At 34.0% G+C, this 24,251-nt stretch overlaps 1 protein-coding gene and 1 non-coding gene across 2 annotated transcripts in view; both read right to left on the reverse strand.

Annotated features, from left to right (window-relative positions):
* Positions 1–23,934, reverse strand: part of LOC138690940 (prolyl 4-hydroxylase subunit alpha-1-like) — a 310,277-nt gene extending 286,343 nt beyond the window's left edge. Inside the window, exon 1 of the mRNA XM_069812517.1 lies at positions 23,776–23,934. The gene's annotated coding sequence lies outside the window, so the exon portion shown is untranslated. The remainder of the gene's footprint in view (positions 1–23,775) is intronic.
* TRNAY-GUA (transfer RNA tyrosine (anticodon GUA)) lies at positions 23,069–23,159 on the reverse strand. Its single transcript is given in 2 exon segments — positions 23,069–23,104; positions 23,123–23,159. It is a non-coding gene; the product is annotated as a tRNA-Tyr (tRNA).
* Positions 23,935–24,251: the final 317 nt, after the last annotated feature.

The following is a 24,251-nucleotide window of genomic DNA, read 5'->3' on the forward strand; positions in this document are numbered from 1 at the left end:
TGAAGCTATAGGGTAGAGCTGACATTTTTACAACACATGGGCACATATCTTTTGCAGATGATGTAATAACAGTTGCTGTGTTAATTCATTTCCTTACAAACATTTTCCATGCGAATATTTTCAAAATTTGTAATACACTATTTTCAGTAATACGTATTTACGGTATATCAGATTTACAAAAACAGTCTTTCAGTACCTGTAAGGCTACTAAATAAATACGCCTACATCTGAAAATTTGACTTTTCTATAAAAAAGAATAGTTGAGAAAATATTCCTTTTGAATAAAAAAAACAAACTTGTGAAAAATGAGCACTGAAATTAAAACTTACATTCTTATAATGCACTTATACTTTCAGACAAATCTAAAAATTAACATGGATACAGTTTTAATAAGTTATCTTCCCTTTATCTATTGAATCAATGCTGGCCATCCCTGTATACAGCTCGATCAAGCGGCATATACTACCTCTATTGTCTGTCTCTCTCCTTTCAGCTGTAAAGCGCTCAGGCTCTCCTGAACTCTAAAGTGCGCGCTTGCGCCTATGGGCATCAATTGACATGACTGCAGTAGAGCATTGTTCAATTGCATGTGATGTCCCATTTTGATTACAGCGATTCTCTCCTGAAAAATATAACTGTCAATTTAATTGAAAGACTACAACGTGTTCATAATATGTGTGTCCGCTTCAGCAGCAATACTCGCAAATTTGACCATATAACGCCATCTTTTGAAATTCTTTCATGGGTCCGCCTAAAGAAGCGTAGAACAGCACATTCTTTACCTGTTCTGTTTAGATTATTACTCACTTCTACTCCAAATATCTGAGAACTCGCTTTGAATATCTTATAACGTTACGGAATCAACATCAGGTCTTATTATCCATTCCTCGTCACCGTACCTCTTTCTATTCATCCTCTTTCACCGTGTCAGTTTGTCGCCTATGGAACTCCTTACCTCGTTATGTCAGGGATTGCCGAACGGTTAATCAATTTAAATTAAAAATAAAGAATTACATACTTTTACATGGAATTAATTTGTGAGCGTTAGCCAATTTTTAGAGGTTATTTTGTGTGTTTGTGCAAATTGTCATTTAGGCCTATCATAAAGTAGAATTAGGATATGAATTTTATTGTAAATCATTTAATTATATATCATGTTCAGTCAATATTTCTTATATGTAAGCTTGTTAGTGGACATGAAAATGATTTTTATATTTAAATATGACTTCGTATTACTATTTTTGTCATTGTTTTATTGTGTAAGTACTCGTATTTCATTTCTGATAGTAATGGGGAGAAGGCGTCATGGCCTTACCTCTACCAGATAGATCGATGGATGGATGGATGGATGGATGGATGGATGGATGGATGGATGGACGTATGGATAGAAGACTGGATGAGTGGACGGATGGATGGATGGATGGATGGACGGGTAGAGAGACGGACGGACGGATAGATAGATAGATAGATAGATAGATAGATAGATAGATAGATAGATAGATAGATAGATAGATAGATAGATAGATAGATAGATAGACAGATAGATAGACAGATAGATAGACAGATAGAGAGACAGACAGAGAGACAGACAGACAGACAGACAGAGAGACAGATAGACAGATAGACAGATAGATAGATAGATAGATAGATAGATAGATAGATAGATAGATAGATAGATAGATAGATAGATAGATAGATAGATAGATAGATAGATAGATAGATAGATAGATAGATAGATAGATAGATAGATAGATAGATAGATAGATAGATAGATAGATAGATAGATAGATAGATAGATAGATAGATAGATAGATAGATAGATAGATAGATAGATAGATAGATAGATAGATAGATAGATAGATAGATAGATAGATAGATAGATAGATAGATAGATAGATAGATAGATAGATAGATAGATAGATAGATAGATAGATAGATAGATAGATAGATAGATAGATAGATAGATAGATAGATAGATAGATAGATAGATAGATAGATAGATAGATAGATAGATAGATAGATAGATAGATAGATAGATAGATAGATAGAAGCTTCAAATACTTGGAGTATACTGTAAGCAGTAACATGAGCTGCTGCCAGGAAGTCAAAAGGAGGATAGCAATGGCAAAGGAAGCTTTTAATAGGAAAAAGAGCATCTTCTGCGGAACTCCAAAAAGAACTAACAAAGAGATTAGTGTAGTTCTTTGTGTGAAGTGTGGCATTGTAAGGGGCAGAAACATGGACATTACGACGAAGTGAAGAGAAATGTGGATATGGAGAAGAATGGAGCATGTGAAGAAAGAATGTTGCTGAAATTGATCAGAAAGAGAAAAAAGGAATTGGTTGGGTCACTGGCTGAGAAGAAACTGCCTACTGAAGGATGCACTGGAAGGAATGGTGAACGGGAGAAGAGTTCGGGACAGATGAATATATAAGATGATAGACGACATTAAGATAGGCCTATAGATATGGATCATATGCGGAGACTAAGAGGAAGGCAGAAAATAGGGAAGATTGGAGAATTCTGGGTTTGCGGTGTAAGATCTGCCCTAAGGCAGACTCGGAAGTGTTGAAATGTAATTACGCTTGAAAATCTATTATATTTCATAATCTCTGCATTATTACAGACTGTATTAACAGGAAAAATTACTGATATGAAAACTAAACACATATTCAAAAACTGCTTCATATAATTGGGTCTAATACATACTATGAATTGGTTATATCTCAATTAATCGAGTTTTAATCCGTACAATAAGAAACTAGTTCGAATTCCAGCTTATTAACAATAATTAATTTCTAACATTAGATAGGCTATAAAAAATATCGAAATTTGTGGTAATAAACCCCAAAAAGTTCGTCCAGTGTTGATAGCCTACAGGAAACGAGGAGAGGCAATCGAAAACTGATACAAAATTAATGCGACTCTAAAATTGAGAAAGATGTAAAAGAAAATATGTTCAGCAAATTCATTTTCATCAGATCATCTTGCCAGATTGTTTCTTTTTAAAGTGGTCAGGTATGTAATATAACTGTTGTAAACTAGACATCGAAACGTTTTATTGTTAAAGAAATATTCAATGAAACAATAAATCTTGGGTCGTTATGCGAAATTCTTTGATAAGTCATGTTACTAAGCAAGAAAACTTATCCTCTTGGAAAAATTTATGGTGCTTTCGTGTAGGCTACTCAACATGTGCTGAATATGAGACTACAGAATTTTCCCTTACAAAATCTTGTTATGCTCTGCAATACTGTGAAGTCCATTCTCGAGGAAAGTTGAAAGTTTATCTTAAGGTCTTCGCGCTTAGGAAACGGAGGAAGAAAAGGATACAGAGGACACAATCCCTTACAGTAAATCTGTATTTCCCTGCCGGAAGTTGAATTCTGGTGGGAAAAGCTAACACTTAACGTATACATCGATTCTTAGGATAAAAATACAGATTTTTTCCTTAATGTCTTTCAAACTTGGTGACATGATTCTTGGGAGTGAACTAAGCAATTTATATAATTTAAATTTGAAAATCAAATTTGGAGGTCTAAAGAATTTTTTTTAATTAATCAAATAAATTGTGGACCGACTTTCTATTAAAAATTGATCTAGGGCAAAACTTATTTTGCCAAAATGATCCCCTACATATGGAGAATGTTACATACAGTAGTGCTCTATTATCCATGGTAATGAAAGGGGTGAACTGAAAGGTTAATCGAAAAAATCGGATAATCCGTATCATAAAATATTTTCGTAAATTAAGTGAACAATACTTGTACTTTCGTACAAGTTGCAACACCAGTCTCGTATTCTGATGCGAAATGAGTCACAGTTTCTCTTTCCCCAACTACTCAATTACTTGTACTTTTTTCCTTACTTAGCACAACACGTTTTCTTTTGACATTATGGAGTACATTTATACAGAAGGTGAGTGGGCCATACTGTGTAAGTGAAAAAGACATGTAATAACACTCTCTAGAAAAAATACGTACTAATATAACGTAAAGTAGTAGGCCTACTTCTTATGTTTCTGTAGGAAAAAAAAAAAAGAGAGAGAGAAAAAAATAGCGAGAGATAGTCGGATAATTCGTCAATCGGTTAATAGAGTATCGGATAATCGAGGTTCTACTGTACTCAAATTATTTATTTATCTTGAGCCACTCAAAAGATACGCCACATTATATATATATATATATATATATATATATATATATATATATATATATATATGTAAGTATACTTTTGGAATAAAATAATTATAATCGATTGAAAATAATAATTTCAGTCTACAACATAACCAAATGTTTAAACTTTAATTTGGTACCTCAATGACGTCTTATGACCAACTGGAAGTTTACTTTTGTTCCGTCGGAAGGGTAATAAATGTCGGAAAATGTGAAATAGAAGAAGATAGACACTGAAGAAGGCGTAAGGTATAGAAAGTAAGTACCGGTATGCTTATATTATAAATGTCCAAATATAATTATGAAATTATTGAGATAATGGGTACGAGTTATATATTTTTGAAAACTACAAGAAAATGAGCTTCCAGGTGAGGCAAAAACATTATTTACCAAAATTTTGAAGAAATCTGACATTCCCATAGTCGATGTATATCTTAAAGGAAGCGGATATCACTTGCATTTGTTTTTTATTAATATTAGGAAACGCATCATATTAAATCTTATTATTCTATTTACAATAATATTATTGTATGCATGGTACAGTACGTATTCAAAACAGCTATATATCAGTCGCTATGAATATCTTCTCTTGTAGTGTTGTGAATTAGGTTCGATGTGTGTGAATAATAACAAGGAAGCAAAGTTTAACTGCTCAGAGCTGAGTGTCAATGGTCGAGGACACAGAATGATTTAGATATGGCGAAGTCCAGGCTCTCAAAGCGGTGTCGATTGGATCCGACTCAAATGGGTCCCTATTCATTCACATAGCTGTTCGACTCGGAACCCTGAGAATGGTGCCAAGTTTTGAGGAAATCTTTGTACATTTCTGTTTCTGTCTAGTTCTTTTTTTATTTGAGGGGAAATAATATGAAACAAGGGGACATAATTAATCATCGTAACGTATGTCCTCTAACACGACTTAAGGATTAGTGCTTCGCTTACTTAATGTAGATCCAGATTCGATTCTCGTCAAGAAAGTTGGAGATTTATTTCCATACAATAGGGAATGAATGTGTGTCTTTTATTTTGTGTTTATGATGTATTGTCTTAAAGGGTATCTTCCGCTGTGCTAACTTCATGGATGTGGAGTCACATTACGTCTGAATCTTTAATTTCAGTTCATTTTAGAATGTAACCTAAAAGGTCCTAACCTTAAATGTTTAATAATTATGGGCCGCATTCATAGACATTTTTAGCGCGGGTTTCCGGTGGATGATCAGCGTTTTTCGTATTCATAAACCAGTGTTGGCGATAGGATATGATTTCAATTCTGTACAAGTAACCAGTCGATAGCCGGGGCTAGCTTCGTACGCTCGTAGCGCGTGCTGCGAAATGTCTATGAATAGCACCCTATGACTTTTACTACATCATACTACTTTTGACCAATGAAACGGTAGGGAACGACGTGTTTCAACCAATCATGGCTGCTTATCCTACAATTTGTATGATTTTCCTAGCATTTGTTTTTATTACCGCCTTAGCATTTGTTTGTTTTTATCACCTCCCTAGCATGTTTCTTGGTTTGCCAACATTGTACTTTGTATAACTGTATCTTTTAAAATGATTCATGTTTATTTCATCATCCTTAATTAACTTCTCTATCATTTATCTTGTTTATATTATTTGGGTTATGTTATAGCTTCTGCTGTATGAGATTATGGATAATCAAGTATCAAAGATTGTTTAATATATATTGATAATTGAAGTGGAATGCAACTGATTTGATAAAAATGAAATTGAATCAACAAAGCCTTCTTGACTAGTAATCGTCCATAGAGTTCAATGAAGATTGTATTCTTGGCACAACTGGTAACAAAAGAACAGCTAATCATAACCTAGCGGAATATTTGTAATTATGAGAGAGTACAATAATACATTTTCAAGACATTTTAGTACTTATTTTAGTAAGTCAATTAATATTTTACTTTATTAGAGCACTTTATTTCTTCTAATCTTTATATACTTTCTTCTAATCGTGTAATAGACAATTAAATCCCACTCGAGATTTGATCTTCTCTAGATAATCAAAATCTCGTGAGATTGTTTTAGATAATACAATCTTAGACCATTTTTAGCCTTAACAGATTAGGTAAAACTCTGGAAACTACGCCAAACAGAAAGATTCCTTCTTCATAATGATACTCTCACAGCTCTCGAAGACATGATTTCAATTATTGTATTACGAATTCTTGTACAGTCTGTAACAAAACAAAATTGCACAACACCACTGGGTCTCTTTATAATATAAGTGTACCACCATTCAAGGAAGATGATAGAAGTTGTTTGTGCGGAGTTCAACATGTCATTGAAGATATGAACGGCCTTCGGCTATTGAAACGATTGATCTATCGCCTGTCCGATCTTCAAATTAGCGCCGTTATTCCGTGCCTGATTTAAACAGTTGAAGGTCGGCACGAAATATTGCCATTGGATAATTATGAATTTCGACACAATAAATTACGGCATATCGTGGGAAAAGAATTTTCACGAGTTTACAATAATCGAAATGTGGAAGACATATTACTAGAAAGTATCGCAATGATCTAAAAAGTTTACGCGTGGGATTCTTCTCACTAAAGCAAGAAAGTAACTTCGCATATAAAATTACCAGCATTTATTTGGAATTTACTACAACGTGAACATAGTCGTAATGGGATTCTGGATTCTTTATAACGAGCATTATTATTATTATTATTATTATTATTATTATTATTATTATTATTTATTAGTTGCTTATTTCTGGAAAAGACGATTAAAAATCTCTTCGAAATGTGGTGCAAAAAGCATCAATATGCATGAGAGGAACGGAAGTTATGCGATCTGTGTAATTTAGTATTCAAATTGTATTACTTCTGCCGAAATTGCCCTATAACCTACATCTATGCAATACATTATAATTTATAATCAAAAGTAGATTAAAAAATGTATGCGCACGCAGGAGTACAAAGGGAAAAGAGATAGGTTTCCAAGCTTTCTTTACCTTCGTACTAAACTACATAGGTAATGAATGATCAATACCACATCCCGGCCGTCTTTAACGCCAGGGAAAACTCCGGTACCAGTACTTAATATTAAAAGAGATCGAACGAATTTCGGAGTCATTCTGGAACTTAGATTACAGTAAAAAAAGTGGAAAGGAATATGAGGAAATCTCTATGATTGTGTATAACGTCTATAAAGAAATTAATGTATTGGAATTAGGATATATGTATGTGATCCAATAGATTAGTTCCTCTCCCGACAGATCGCGGCCCTGTAAAACCCGTAGGCGTGGATGGTATAAATGAACCTAAAAGGAGAGGTTAAACTAAGGAAAAGAAAGAAAGAAAGAAAGAAAGAAAGAAAGAAAGAATCAGGATAAATAAATACAATATGCTTAAAGATTTAGGTATCTAGAGAAGGGAATGAAATAAACTAAAAGTAATTGTCAATTATATAATAATAATAATAATAATAATAATAATAATAATAATAATAATAATAATAACAATAACAACAACAATAATAATACATTAGAACAGAATGTAGGCCCTACTATTAATTGGACCAGACAATTACCAATTAACTCGTATATAGTGTGTAAACACATGAGGGTATCCTCTAAATGCTGTTATTATTTAGTCACCTATATGTGAGTAATGTCAAGTTTGTATTAACTTTACATAGTGTGTATCTATCTAATGCCTAGTCACTTCACTTGCGTGATTTGGTTTCCGCATACTGCGCAGAGATTGCAGGACTGCTACCCATTGTTTTTCATGTTGCACACCACTTCGGCGGGCCATGTTATGCATGATTTATATCTGTGAAGAGTTATGTCGCGTACTAGGATGAGTCTACTTGCAGGGATGTCAATCAGAGCGTATATGCGCTACAGAGAACGCTTGCGCCACTGGAGCACGTAGAGCACGTAGAGCGCGCCAGCTACGAATACGTGCTTCAGTGAGGGTTGTACAATGTACAGTTGGCATTAATCATGCACCCAGCGAAATAAACTAGAACTTTTCTATGGACCTCTTGCTGCAAACATAGAAACTGTACCACTAGATTGCAGCTAGAAATAATTGATATTGGGAATACAACATTATTAAAACATGCTTATAATAATCAGGACCTCCTTACCTTTTACAAATGTTTGAGCCCTGAACTGAATCCTATGGTCCGTAAATTTGCAACTCAAATTATAACAATTTTCGGTAGCTCATATATATGTGAACAATTTTTTTAAATTTATGAAGCTAACAAAGTCAAGACTAAGGGCCAAATTATCTGATGACAGTATGTGTGCTACGGTTCGACTTGCTACTTCAAATAACATAGTTCCAAATGTTACAAGACTGGTATCGAACAGGAATCGTAGGAACGATTCTGGTGAAACTTCATTTTGAAATGTTAATTTTCCTTATTTTCACCGTTACAGAAGATACAGTAGTAATTTTAATAACCAAGAATGTTCAGAAATCATTATATATATTTTGTTATTTGTAAAGCAGTATTCAATCAATCAATCGATCGATCGATCAATCAATCAATCAATCAATCAATCAATCAATCAATCAATCAATCAATCAATCAGTTAATTAATCATGTTTATTTGTCACAATCGCATTAGCGTAATTATAGGCAATAAAAACAAACATTAAAATTCCAAGTTCATATGGCTGTCGGCTATAATAGTCTGCAAAACTAACCTTGGCTGACTATTCTGATTAAACTTAATTTTGCAATGTTCATTTTCCCTTTTTTCCCTATTACTGAAGATAGTAATTGTAATAACAAAGAATATTCAGAAATCATTCTATCTGTTATGTTATTTTTAAGTTACTAAAACAGTACTCGGCTATAATAGTCTACAAAACTAATCTTGGCTGACTATTGTAAAGCATATATAAATTATTCAGCTATCAGATAATTGCATTTAATATAAATGTGTAAACAAAGCTGTATGGAATTATTACATCTGGATACCAAATAATTTTCACTTTGACCGGCCCTGTGTCTTGCTCGTTTCTATGTTTACGGAATTCCACTCCAGCACGTAAGCACGCGAAGGAATCGAACGTCGTTCATGCGCTCTTTCTTTAACATCACTGGTCTACTGTATGTGTAAGTGTAGTTTAGGGTGAAAATGATGGTGAGGAAGGGAAAACAGAAAATCCGGCGACGGCACGTAGCCTACTCCAGTCGAATAGCACCAAAGGGGTCATCAGGCTTTACGCATTCATCCGACGGACGAATCACTATCAACAGTGACATATGCCTTCTCTTCATATGCATTGTGGAGAGATTTGGCTTAAGCGAGGCATATTGGTGCACAATTAAAAAGTTGTGCACTGCCGTCTCTCCTAGTTCCGAGCTAGAAATTTTACATGAAATTTTCTGACCCCGCCGGGAATCAAACCCGAGCCGGCTAGTCTAAAGGAAGACGCGCTACCACAGAGCTAACTCGGCGGAGTAACTTCGTATAATTACACATGTATTGTGCACACGTCTGTTCCGCATTCCTGTCACGGGGACGTTAAGCCTAGATCTAGTACGGTACTTTACACTTGACATAATATCGGCAATTACTCAATAGTGGCCAATATACATGATCATGAAATTAGAAATACAGTGAACAAATTAATATTCCATACTGCAGATTACATGAGCCGTTCCGAGCAGAAGTGGTGTAAGTCAAAATTGGGTATTGAGGTTTAAAGTAAAAATTCTGTAAAATACAGCGCAAATAGCAATTAATATGTCCTTCGTGCTATCCACTGACTACTAATAGTTTAAATAAATTGAATATTAATAGCCACTTTGCGCTATATTTTGCAGAATGTTTATTTTAATCCTTATTACCCATTTTTGACTTACACCACTTCTGCTCTCAACGGCTCACATAAGACTAACACCAACTTTTCTGTTACGGGATGAATTTATGTATATAATAAGCTTTCCAGCCAATATTATAAGTTACCAATCAAGAGCTTTAAAACTAATTTTATAATTAGTTATTAAATAATCCTTTTTACTCTCTTAATGAGTTTTTAACACAAATTTGCATGTATTTTTTTAATAAATACATTGAATTACATTTAGTTACAATTAATACATTAAGTGTGAAGTGTTTTCATTAATTTTTATAGTTTCAAAATATTTCGTGTTTTCATTTAATTAAACTTTACTGTTACACTTATATATGTTTTTCAAAGTTTCTGTGAAGAAGCGTATTACTGTATGTTTAATGGCCCAATAAATTGAATTGAATTGAATAAAGCCCACATGCTTGATGCCGAAATAAATGTGGAGAAATATTCCACGGGATTTGAAGTGTAAATGAATGCGTCCGATGAAAGCTGAATGATAAAAGTTCCCAGAAAGAAATATAACACATAAGCTTTTAAACCAGGACCTTCATGTAACTCTACACAGGCCAAGTTAACGCGTTACAGAATTAAGTGGAAACGCGGGCTTCAAATCACGTTTCACGGCAAAAAAAGTTTACAACACACCGAGACACGCCACCCTCCCAAGATCCAGCTAAAAAAATTCAGCAACTTGTTTTGTAACACGAAAACAGGATAAAGTGCGATTTTCGCGTACGAGAACACGCAAGGAAATGTCACTTGAGAATTACACGCACATTAACTACATACACTTGTCTGTATTTATATACATATCTATGCGTGATCACTTTTATAGCGAGGCAGCGGATTTACAACTTAAAGCGGAGGCAATGAAGGTCGTACAGATGTGGTGGGAAAGCAGGGAACGTGCGGAAACACTTAACACTGAAGACCACACAATGTGCGGTTGTGTGATATAAATAAACTCCGAGGGCAAAGAACGGATTTTATGTAACATGCTTCCTAACACGACCTCATTCCCACTTCAAATATTGTTTCATTCTTTAGTGGATGATTTATGAAGAAAAGGGATGCATGAATCTGCCGTCTGCCAACGATATACCTAGATGTATTGTCATGTACTGTATTGTGCGTGTGCGTATGTATGTATGTATGTATGTATGTATGTATGTATGTATGTATGTATGTATGTATGTATGTATGTATGTATGTATGTATGTAATGTATGTAATGTATGTATGTATGTAGGGTAAATTAGGGTCTGTTCGACAGTCGGGCATGTTGGACACTTTGTACTTTAACGTGTTACCTCGTCACTTGTGGACACCACATTCTGCTAGAAGTCAATGACGGAAGTAGCCCCACTTGTGGCTAATTCCGTCATTGACTTCTAGCAGAATGTGGTGCCCACAAGTGGCGAGGTAACACGTTAAAGTACAAAGTGTCCAACATGCCCGACTGTCCAACAGACCCTAATTTACCCTATGTATGTATGTATGTATGTATGTATGTATGTATGTATGTATGTATGTATGTATGTATGTATGTACGTATTAGAGATGAACAAAACTAACTGCCGCTCTCGTTCGCTGTGTTCGTTGCATTTGTCTTTCGAGTCTCGGCTCGTCATTCCCGCTGCGCTTCGAGTCTCGCTCATCATTCTCGAAATAGCATTTGGTCGGCGTGGAAAGAATTCATAACTTTGAATAACATACATCATTGAAATAAATAACATTATAAATGTTTAAATGAGACAAAAAGACAAAACAGAACAGTATCTTTGTTATCAAAATGTTCTGGTTCTATTATATATTACCTATGGCAGGGGTCAGCACAGAGCACGCTGGGGCTAGTCTGCGGAAAACGCAGTGCACTAGGCTAGGGTGCACTCCGTAGCTGCTAGCGGGTATGCTCTCTATCTATTCCTGTTGCACGACGGTGCACACAGGACAGCACCGCGTACGCTTTGCACATTTCAGCGAGTGCTGACGACCACTGACCTATGGTTATCTGAATAGAAAAAAAAATTCTGAAATAAATTTAAATTTCTAAGAAACATAATATTAATATCTTTTTACTTGAGATTGCACACTTGATCTTAAACATATGAAAAGAAAATTCCTAGCCTTTTAATAAGGATCGTAATTAAATAAAGACTGGGGAACGGATTATTATACACTGGAAAGGTAGAGATGTTTCAAACAGGCTACTTGATTGTTTATACAAATATAACAATTGCCAAAGTAGATAAAAGTTCAGTCAGGTACGAACAACTGTGGTTATTCAAGACTGCTTGACTTCGGTACTGATCAATCTCGAGTCTCGGAACACTCACAACCAGTCTTTACATCAAGGACGCGACGTAATACAACTTTGTCGTGAGGTTTTTCTGCTTTGCGGGCGCTGTTAGTCTCGCTTTCTCGATCATTGTTCAGCTCTAGTATGTATGAATGTAAATTTAAATTATGATTTATTTAACAACGCTCGCAACTGCAGAGGTTATATTAGCATCGTCGGTGTGCCGGAATTTTGTCCCGCAGGAGTTCTTTTACATACCAGTAAATCTACGACCTGGACCGGAATCGAACACGCAACCTCGAGCACAGAAGGCCAACGCTATACCAACTGCGCTTCCGAGGTCGACTGTATGTATGTATCTGCGTACGACATTCTCTTTTTTAAGGTATATTGAACATGACTTTTTAAAGAATTTACACTGTTTTTAATATAGCTATAAACGAGTTGCTTATTAAAATGTGTCGTTATAAAAATAATAAATCAAATTTGCTTCTTCGTAAAATGCTTTTGTCACAGCAATTGAAAACAATATTTGTCATTAACGGCATTACCGGCTATCTGCAATTCCTCTAAACGACATGTCGCGCGTTACCGAGTACAGCAGAGGGGGAGGGGAAGGTAAGGAGTGTAGGCCGCATTTGGTAGAGTTATTGCAGTAGCCGTGTGTTGTAAAATTCTTCGTAAAAACATAAAGATTTCCTCTAAAACGGTGAATGTTAGAGAAAAAATTTATTTAGATTTATCAAATCTCTCCTCATGATCTATTACCACTTTCATTTGGATGTACAGGTTATCATCCACCCTGTATGCAAAAGAAAAACACTCATCTAATTTAATTATCATTAAGTAAAAGAAAAATAAAGCATTTGCTAATAATACAGTGCTCAGTTTACGAGGAAACTAGATTACAGCGGAACCCCGGCGCACACTTTTCTGCGTATCGTGCTTGCACCGGCGGGAGCGTGTTCCGTTACTACCGGAAAATCAAAATTTAGCAAGCTGGGATGTTTTACAGAACTGGCTTCCCACACTGCAGTCAGGGGAGCAGGAAGTCGGCCGACGACGGAATGATGCAAAGTTTTCTCGTAAAATGAGACTTATAGGTACATTTCTTTTAGTGGAAAAGAAAAATAAAATTACATCATACTTTATAAGAACTTATACTTGTAACTTGTAAATTATTTGGCCTCCATGCTTTCGTAGACTAGGCCCATGATGTTACATCGCTTCTTATATCGTCAAGATCTTAAATCACAGATGCAATGGATTGGTAGACAAAAATTCTGATCTTGATCAATAGCGGAGAGAAAGATTAAATGCGTTTTCTGTTATTTGTTAGGACTAGTTGTGCCTTTTCTTTAGCTACATGCAAAGATTATTATTATTATTATTCTTATTATTATTATTATTATTATTACACAATATAAATTATGTTTAGTATTACAAATAAAATGTTATCTTTATTGCCAAAACCCGTACAAGCATTAAGAACACATTCTTTTATATGCATATACACTCTATCGAAGTCTTTGTACATCCCTGTAGTCTTATTGTCGGCTTCTAAAGAAATGCATCTTCAATCTTCTGACATCATCGTGTTAAGCAGCAAGGTTCTTTGCGTTTGCATAAAAAAGAACTTTAGTTTTGGATTATTCAGAACTCTTCAAAACATTTATTATTAGTTGAAAGAAAGTTTCGTCTTAGGATGACATAATGCTATATTTAGGTGCCTTAAGATGTCACTATGCTAAAACAATTACATACAAATAAACTTTCCGGTTTATATAACACTGAACAACAGGGAAACACTTTTTTGCATGAAATAAGATCCTTCTAATTCAGATTTTAGCGCTGAATTTAATGGTGCAATCCATTTTTCTCTGGCACTCTCAGTTTTTTTTAAGCCTGGCTTTGTTTTCTTTGGGGGGGGGGTGAGCTATAAATGCTAATATTTATTTGATACTAAATGATGGAATAATGAAAAGCTAATAGCGGTAATTTAATTAATTAATTTTATTTATTTACTGCTTCATTGGACAAGGACCCTGGTGTGATGGTATTTTTGCCTCACATAACTTTACTTCCTTTCACAGTCTCTTAAAATCTGGTACAGATAACACTTTCATAGGATCTAGTTTGTTTACTTTTTTAATCCTCACATTTCTGTTATGATACAAAACTTCCTTCTAAGTATCCTTTAAAGTTTTGTATCGCCCACCACTCCTATCTTGTTTATTGCACCAATCTGAAGGACAAGATAACCCCAGAGAAATTTCTTCAGCCCCTTGTTAGCAGACTCAGTCACTTATAAGTTTTATTGCTGTAAAGAAGTGTGTTGTTGATATGCAGTTATCATTTAGCTTTGTGTGTAGTGTAATCATAGACCTATATTATGTTTATGTTTATATTGATCTATTAAATTAAAGTACTAAAACACAAGAGTTAAATAAGTCGCACAATTTCTGCTATATGTGTGATGAATATACAGTTAAATCTGATAGACAAAGAATAACACTATCAAAAGAAAAGACTTACAAATTATATTTTGGTTGTAAACTAGGTGATGAAAATAGGAGGTGGGCTCCTCATGTGTGTTGTGGTAATAAATTGTGCTCGCCGCCTAAGAGGGCGGTTAAAGAACAAATGAAAAGTTTCTTTCTTTCGGAATTCCAATGGTATGGAGGGAACCAACCAATCATATTGATTATTGTTATTTTTGTATGATAAAATAAGGGGCTTAAAGGAAAAGATAGAAAGAAAATTTGAATACCCAAATATTCCATCAGCCATTAGACCTGTTGGTCACAGTGATGAGATACCGATTCCTATTCCTCCTGACTCTTGGACACTAGAAGACACTAGAGACTGAAAGAAGTGATAACCTAGAACAAGTTCCATCAAGCTCTGGTTCAGAATTTGGAGGCACAGATCCGAATGTGCGTTATTAGGTAACTCAGGGAGAGTTAAATGATCTGGTCCGAGATTTAAATCTTTCAAAAGCACAAGCAGAACTTTTAGGTTCTAGGCTAAAAGAATGGAATTTCTTACACAGAGATACAAGCATATCTGTATTTCGAAAACGAGAGGAGCAGCTGGTTAAATACTTCGAAATGGAGGATTCCCTATGTTACTGTTATGATGACTGTACTACTACATAATGGTACCGGTAACTTAATTTATTTCTTGCTCTCAAAAAAGAAAAAAAAATGTGATTTACTAAACAACTGAAGGTGCTACATAAAAACTAATGGCATATTTGAACTCAGCATATCAAAATACATAATAAATGGCATATATTGTGCAAAAATTTTTTTTCAAGGTCAATTTTGTTGTTCAGTGTAATTATAGTGTTTTAAAACATAAAACTGAAAAAGAAACCATAAATGTAAGTTCATTTCTGTAACACACAGTATCTTAACCAAAGCTTTATTAATATTAGGTTGTTCAAACGAAACCGGGCCATCGCAAATAGAGAGAAAGAAAGAAAGGAAAAAAGAAGGAAAAACAGAAAGAAAGAAAGAAATTATACTTGATGTTTAACACTTACCACGGCTGTTAAAATATTTCACCAGATGAGAACACCGGTTTCTTAGAATCCCTATGTCTTGAAGGTCAATTTTTCACAGCTTCGTTCGAAGGAAATATGGTTCCCACCGCGCTTTACTGCAGGTTTTTGAGGAGAATGTAACGGATACTTCTCTGACTGATATTCAGTAATAAACGATGTTCGGCCGGGAAGAAACCGAGCACACCAATCGTTTACAACTAATTTCCCTAGGTATGTCTGTCCATATACTGCAGCCATTTTGCGATGGATTTCAGCAGATGTAGGCTACACCTTAAGCAGCATCTACACGATTCAACTTTTCTTTAAACTTTACGCATTCAAGCAGTGCCGGTGGGTATCTTCTGCGTTATTTCGTTCAACAGTAGCATGTAACGAGCAGCCGACATACTGTATAACTACAACGTATTTACGAACAGCTGATCCTTTTTGGTGACCGTGAAAAAACTGAAAATTGTTCTGTTTGGTGATGGTGGACCTTTTAACCTGAAAATGGCGGCAAGTACGATTAGCTTTATTGAAGATTATCAATTATCACAAATAGAAGTGTCTATGGAGTGTTCAATCACAATTTTGAGAATAAAGTAAAGTAGGCCTAAGTACTGGATTGATATTTAATATTTATGAATTAATATTATATGTAGTGAAGATGACGTTCAACACAGCGCATCATATAGACACAAAATCTGCATGCATCCTAATTGATCGTTCGTTTTCAACTTGATTCTTTCAATATTCTCCCCAGATTGCATGCGTACGCACATGGAAAATTGAATTGTGTAGAGCAACTTTACGCAGTCAAAAAACAAAATACATCACGGTATTCACTTTTGATGCTTCCATCTGACACGATTCGCTTTTGTTTTTCCATTTATTCGGAACAACAGTGACAGGTATGTCAACCATAATAGAACGTTATAACCAGGGAACGGATTTATATGGACTAAAAATATATGAAATATGTAAATATATATGTAGTTATTTTTACCAAAATATGGAATTAAATATGGATTTTTACCAAAATATGGAATTAAATATGGACTTAAAATTATAAAAAAATGACTATGTACGTTAAATATTGGTACATTTTAATCAAACTAAACAAAAAATATAATGGACGTACCTTATCTTCCAATGTAGTTTCAACAAAACACAATTTTTATTGTCTGTTACCATAACAATAGGTTACAAACATTTCTTTCAAGTGCTGAAAAGTGAATCTTCTTCTATTGTCTCTGAGGATAGATTTATACTGACTAAAAGAGCGTTCGACGTCACAAGAAGTAACTGGTACATAATTCAATTTCACAATGTCTGCTGGGGATAAGTCCAAGTTAATCTTCACTGTTGATTCACCACTCATCACAGCAACAACCTTTTGTAGTTCTTCATATCCAGGGTTTTTTGAAAGTACAGTGTCCACCTTAGCTCTTACTGCATCTGCAACTTTACCTCTACCACGATTCAGTTGTTCCACAGTACTATTTATAATTTCAAAACTTTCAGATAGTGAAAGGTGCCTATTTTGGAGACTTTTGAGCGTTTTTATGATGCATGAAAATGTATGCTGAATGTGAGCTAAGTCATTCTTCACACTTATGTCACAGGTAACTGTTTTCGCAGTATCAATTGAGACTGCATCTTCAGAGTCCAATGCAAGGAGAACATTGTTAATAGAGTCTATATGTTCGGCATAATATTCAACTGCTTCTAGCCATGTACCCCATCTAGTTAAAATTGGCTTTGGTGGCAATGGAATTTCAGGGTACATTTCTTTCAACACGTTAACTCTACTGGGAGCTTTGAGAAATACTTTTTTCACTGATGAAATCAACAAATCTACTTTAGGGAAATTGTCTCTGACCACTTCTGCCACACGATGAAATGCATGCGCCACACAAGTAAAATGAGTCAATTTAGGATATACAACAGATAATGCTTGTCCAGCTTTGACCATATAAGGGGCAGCATCGCTAATAAAGAATAACACATTATCGTACATAATACCCTTTGGCCACAGGATACCCATAGCTTCGTTGAACAGTTTAACTATAGTTTTGTTATTGCTTTTCTAGAACATCACAATGTAAAAGAATTCGTTCAGAATATTGTTCACTTAACAAACCGATAACTACATTACCAACAAGTCTACCTTCTTTGTCGGGAGTCTCATCAATGGAAACCCAAATTGAACTATCTTTAATTTCATCTCTTATCTTCTGTATTGTCTCATCGTAGATGGATGGAGCATACGTCTTCCTAAGTGTTGACTCATCCGGGATTGTATGTTGAGTATATTTTTCAAGGAATTCCCTGAAGACCTTATTCTTTAGTTTGTAGAGAGGAATATCAGCAGAGATGAGAGAACGGCACAGGTCGATGTTAAACTCAGATCTTACATTCGATGTTGTTGGTTGTGTTAAAAACAATTGTCTCTGCTTGGAATTTAGTTGTTTGTTGGCCTGATGTTTACTAGTTGTAATGTGTTGTTGCACCAGGAACTTTTGTGTAGATGATACTGCACACTGACACAAATTACAAAATAATATTTTATTGTCAGTTGATAAACCATCTTCTTTAAATTCTGAAATGTAACTTGTTAGTTTTGATTTTAAATTGACTGAATGACGTACTTTTGGCATATTTACCGTCTTTATAGTATGATTTACAAAACTGAACCTATGTGTACTCTGACTGGCATTTAACTGTTGAGCTGCACAACTGAAGTCTGTTAAAAATTTTAAATTAAATTAATACAGTTTTGTAACTTACTTTCCCATTGTTGATAGGACTGCTAATTTTCAAATAACTCTGATGTTAAAGGGATTACTGAACATGTGTTTAAATCTCTATTGTTGAAATGTATTTTTAAAAGTTAATGGAATTTTGTTTTGTTTTATTGTTAAACCTAATATAATATGGACTGTTTTATATGAAATATGGAAAATATATGGAAATTAACGAAAATATGTACTAAACTCTAAAATATGGAAAAATATGGAAAATAAAAGTAGGATTTTTCAACCCTACACATTGTGAAACATAAAGATAATGCAAAATATAAATTATATTAGCTTTATAAGTAAATATGTATTTACATATAAATCCTTTCCCTGGTTATAACCATTGTTGCCAATATCACTAAAGCGAACTACAGCTGATATTTTTATTGCACTTAGTGAATCTCGGCCGACTTCCATTTGCACTAAAAATACCGGTAGTGAGTTATATTAATAATACTATTCTCCCCGATTGATTAAAATCGAGGAGACAATTAAATACACCCAAAATTATTTAAAAATCGGTGTTTGGTTTTGGGGACGAATAGGCCATGTCTACCATATTATAGGCATGTGACAACTGTATTTGTTTGCCTTTTTTCTTACTCTTTTAGCTCTCATCATCTATTTGTTCTTGTATTGTTTTGTATGCTTTGTCTAATGGCAGCCTCTAATTTGAGGAAGCTCTGATAAATAAATAACTGAATATTATTGTAGTTGCTAATACGAGCAGATTGTGTTTTGTTAACAAAACGTTGGAAACAAAAAGAAGAGCTAATTTCTCAGTGGCGGAAAATAAGTTGTTATTAGTAATACATTTGGTAAAGAAATACAGTAACGAAGAGTGCAAAAGAACGATGCATCCATACGGAAACAAAAAGAAGAGACATGGAATATAGGCCTACTAGGTGACGAATTCAAAGACAGCAGCTGTTGTATACCTTGATCAGAAAAAAATCTTAATTGTAAGTACGATAACTTGGAGAAGTGTGTGAAGAAGTTTGCTTCAGAGAAAATTGAGACGTACAAATAGAGTTGCCAGATTTGTTTGTTTGTTTTTTTTTTTTAAGGGAATACATACAAAATGTTCTGCCAAATGACAGGTCTTTTACTGCAAACTCAGCATTCTCCAATCTTTCCTATTTTCTGCCTTCCTCTTAGTTGCAGCATATGATCCATGTATCTTAATGTCGTCTATAATTTGATCTCTTCTTCTGCCACCGAACTCTTCTCCCGTTCACCATTCCTTCCAGTGCATCCTTCACTAGACATTTTCTTCTCAGCCAGTGACCCAACCAATGATTTTCACAAAAATAAGGAAGATGTATGCGAACATCCCAGGGATTTAGTAGCATATTATTCTATTGTTTAAGGTATAAGGTCTTTACCATTCTTAACTCAGTTTTAGATATTTGACATTATAAAATACACTTACAGAACCTGTATGTTAGGCCTTCATTGTATAATCCAGTGTAAATGTAATAAAGTCATTCATACGTAGGAAGATATGAAATGATGGTGATTCATTTTCATTCATAGTGTTCTGCCCAAGGGTAGGTCTTTCACTGCAAGCCCAGCTTTGTGCAATATTTCCTATTTTATACTGATACCGCTCATATTTAACAGAGTAATTTTGTGTTATTTTTTCTCCAATATAAATTTTCTGCACGACTGACTGAAGTTCTAGAATATTTCTAGTTCAGCTTTTATCAAGTCCACAGAACACTTATTTCTTACATCTGACCACTCACACTTCATTAAAGGGAACACTCTATCAACATAGGCATCAGAGTCTGGTATATTGGACAGAACACCAATAATTACCTTAGCAATATTTGGAACTTTCATTACATTTACTTATAAAAAGAAAAGTAAACCCACTTTTCAATAATACTGATTTCTCCATGTGACCATGTAACTGTTCCTTTTGATTCTCTGTTTTCTGCTGCACATTTGGCTGTAACATTTTCAAATTTTCTTTAGTCCCACTTCCAAAAACTCTGTCTGATATTTTTTGCTGTAGTTTATTTATTTTTTTATTTTATTAAGGATTACTATTATTTTGAAAGATTGAAGGATACTGAGATCATTTTTCTCTGTATATTGGCATAATAGACTCCGTGTTGAAAATAATTACATTGCTGAAAAAAAGTAAATAATCCTAAAATTACAGAAAACGTAAAATACAATCTGGGAACCCTACGTAGAAAATAGGAGGTGGTGTTGCTAAACTTATCAACGTAACGTAGATTCTTTTTTATAGAACCAGCAGGGGTAGGTTGCATGGCCTTCAAAGTAATAGAATTGGTAGACGATAGTGATGAAATAGATGGTCAGCCTGAAAATGGGGTTGTAATTATTATAGAATCATTTTGTTCTTAGTGATAATCTGCAATACTAAATTTTCAGTACATTGTTAAAAGAATACAATGAAATAAAAATTAAATTCATAATAACACCAAATGATTAAAGATGCATTGTTGGGATTATCAGTTCTTTTAAAGGTAGTTGACTTCAATGAGAGTAGATAATGTTACAATTGACAACAATACAATGTTATCAGAAAAGATATACGAGTACATTTCTCTAATTCTATAATATGGACTTAGTTTTAAATGAAATAAACATTCAGTCCTCTAATAATTTCAACACACATTCATCTATTTATTGAGTCACACTGGAAAAAATTTGTCATGATTTTTTAATTTTAAATAATGAAAATTTTCGTTGTCTGCAATAATACATTATAAATACCCTGGAGTTAACGAAACCTAATTTATTCTCTACAATAATTAAGATTATTTTAAATTAATTTCACAATGAATTTATTTTTCAAGTAGACCAAGCCTTTTATTCCGGATCCAGAGAAATGGATGTCTAAACACTACCGGTAGATATTTTTATTACATGTCATAAATAATTTAGTCCAAGAAGTTGATATGATTCACGACAGCTGGTGTACCTCATCACGTCCCTTAATATTTCTTCAAACAGGTCTATTATATATGCATCCATAGGGTTTATTTATTTATTTATTTTTTATATAATTTATTGATCGATCAGCGCGTTTAGCACTATACAGATCATTTCTAAATAAAATATAAATACAATACATGACATTGAATTGAGGGCAGCCTAGAATAGGGTACACTTTCCCGAGTCGCAACTATTTAACAAGAAGCTAACGGATAGAATTACGTGCGTCGGTAGAGTTACTCTTGACTTTAAACTTCAAGATTTATCGCACGCAAAAATATCGAAAACTAGAATTTAACTATACCTAAGCTTTTATAATACAGGGCATACAGGATTACAGGAATAGGAGAAGACAAAATAAATTAAGGGGTTAGGTACAGCTTACAGCAGTAAAATTTTTGGAAATATTCAAGATTTTTTTTCCTCCACTACTTTAAATTGTACAATAATGAAAATTGGTATATGTAAAATACTGCCCTTCTGCTATATGGAAAAATACTTTTACGATTAAAAAAAAATTATTTATATATTTTTTTCAAAATTCAAAATGTTGGCAGTTCATTGTGCAGTGATGAAGCGTTTCCCTCATAACTCATAAACTTGTTAACTTTTTCATGTTCTCATGTTTAAAATATTATGCTCTTTCAACTACATTCCTTAATAAATAATATTTTTTTTATTTTGTGTTACAAGAAAATACCGATATTTAACCATTTTAAAAAATGAATTAATTTTTTTATCAGACAATCTATCAAAGGTAGAGAAGTGATCTTGCATCACATTGTAGATATGACATGCATAAATACACACAAAAAATGTCATCACAGAATGTTGGATAGTTTTTTAGGTTATGTGGGAAACGGTTCATCACTGCACAGTGAACTGAATTTTAAGAGAGAAAAAAAAAGTAAATATATTTTTTTAATCGTAAAAAAAAATATATATATATTTTTTTCATATAGCAGAAGGAGTGTTTTACACATACTAATTTTCATTATTGTAAAAGATACTAATGGAGGGAAAAAATGTTGAATATTTCCATAATTTTACTGCTGTAAACTGTACCGAACCCCTTAATTGGATTATATCTGTTCTATTATGATCGTGTATATTAATCAACAACATTGTAGACATTTTTAACGAGAGTTCGCAACCTAGCATTTCTTTGCATATTTGCATACGTATTCCTACTTCGCCACTTATAATGTGACAATAATGGATGTTACCTCATTTCTGAATAAGAGTTATTCTTGTAGTGATGACGTTTGACGGAATTGTTCACAATGTTCGACTATAATATACAGTGATGCCAATAATATGAAACAAAAGAAACAAAGTGCGTAAGGTCGAAGAGCGATAAGAATGTAAAAATATCATATTCTAATACAGATACGGATATATAGACATAATAAAAAAAATTTTCCTCCGGGCCGGATTTGAACCAGCGACCTATGGATTACCACATTTCAATCCTACTACAGTCCACCGCTCTACCAACTGAGCTACCAGAGGATGTTGATGATTTCACTCTCATACGCATATTCCTGTTTAGTAACATCATAAAGCTTTTTTGTTCACTAATTGCTTCAATTATAGCACAATTATTATTGCATTTACTTAATACCACTGTTTAATTGCGCTACCAAACTGTACAATAATTGCAAAGACAATACCGAATGTGTCATATGAATCTCCTAACTACTTGCACTCAAAGCAAAAAATAAACGTTAGGCTGAATTGAAAATATAGTATTATTAATACGTTTCCTTTCATGAAATTATTATTTATATATTGTAGTAATAATAGGACTCTAATTTTCAATTACAAGGATTGGTCGCAGAATAACATGCGCACACATTCAGTCAATAAAATTTGTAAACAGACACCAAAATCAAACAAAAGACTATTTCACTTACAGTATATGTCTCATATTGAAATTGTTATGTTAATCAAAGGCTATTATAAAAGGAAAATGTAACACTGATCTCTAAATCTGATTAAGTATATAGGCCTACTATTGTATTTTGTAAATTGACACATGATTTCATAAGTATATTATGTCAGTAGCGTACATACTACAGAACGGACATAATATAATGAATTACTACCAACGAGGTATGACACTTACCTTACGAAAAGCAAGTAATCACAGAATCATTTCCGACCAGCATTAGCATCACAGATAAAACTTCTAGAAACCCAGTGCTACTCCTCAGCTGTCGCCAATGGCACCAACACCGCCTGCTTATTTACGTCGCAATGTTGGTATTGCAACAGAACAAACCTTGGTGTATGTTGGTAAGCCGTCCGTCCACTCCACCCTATTTCCTACAAATGGTCAGAGCTGACATCTAACAGCGGAACTATCAACATACTCGGTCACATACGACACCTGTTATCGAAATTTCAATTCTTTTTGCAGTAAGTATATGCTGCCGACATCTTGTACACATTAATTTCACTACGAGTCACCTGCTTCGCTGACTCTTACAGTCATCTGTGTTAGTGAATGCCTGTAAAAGTTTATTTTAACTTAGAATACATTACCGTACTTGCTTATTTACTTACTAGTACAAACTAGTTTATTAAATTGTTCATTTTGTG

Source organism: Periplaneta americana, chromosome 16, assembly GCF_040183065.1.
Source record: "Periplaneta americana isolate PAMFEO1 chromosome 16, P.americana_PAMFEO1_priV1, whole genome shotgun sequence".
NCBI classification, from domain to species: domain Eukaryota; kingdom Metazoa; phylum Arthropoda; class Insecta; order Blattodea; family Blattidae; genus Periplaneta; species Periplaneta americana.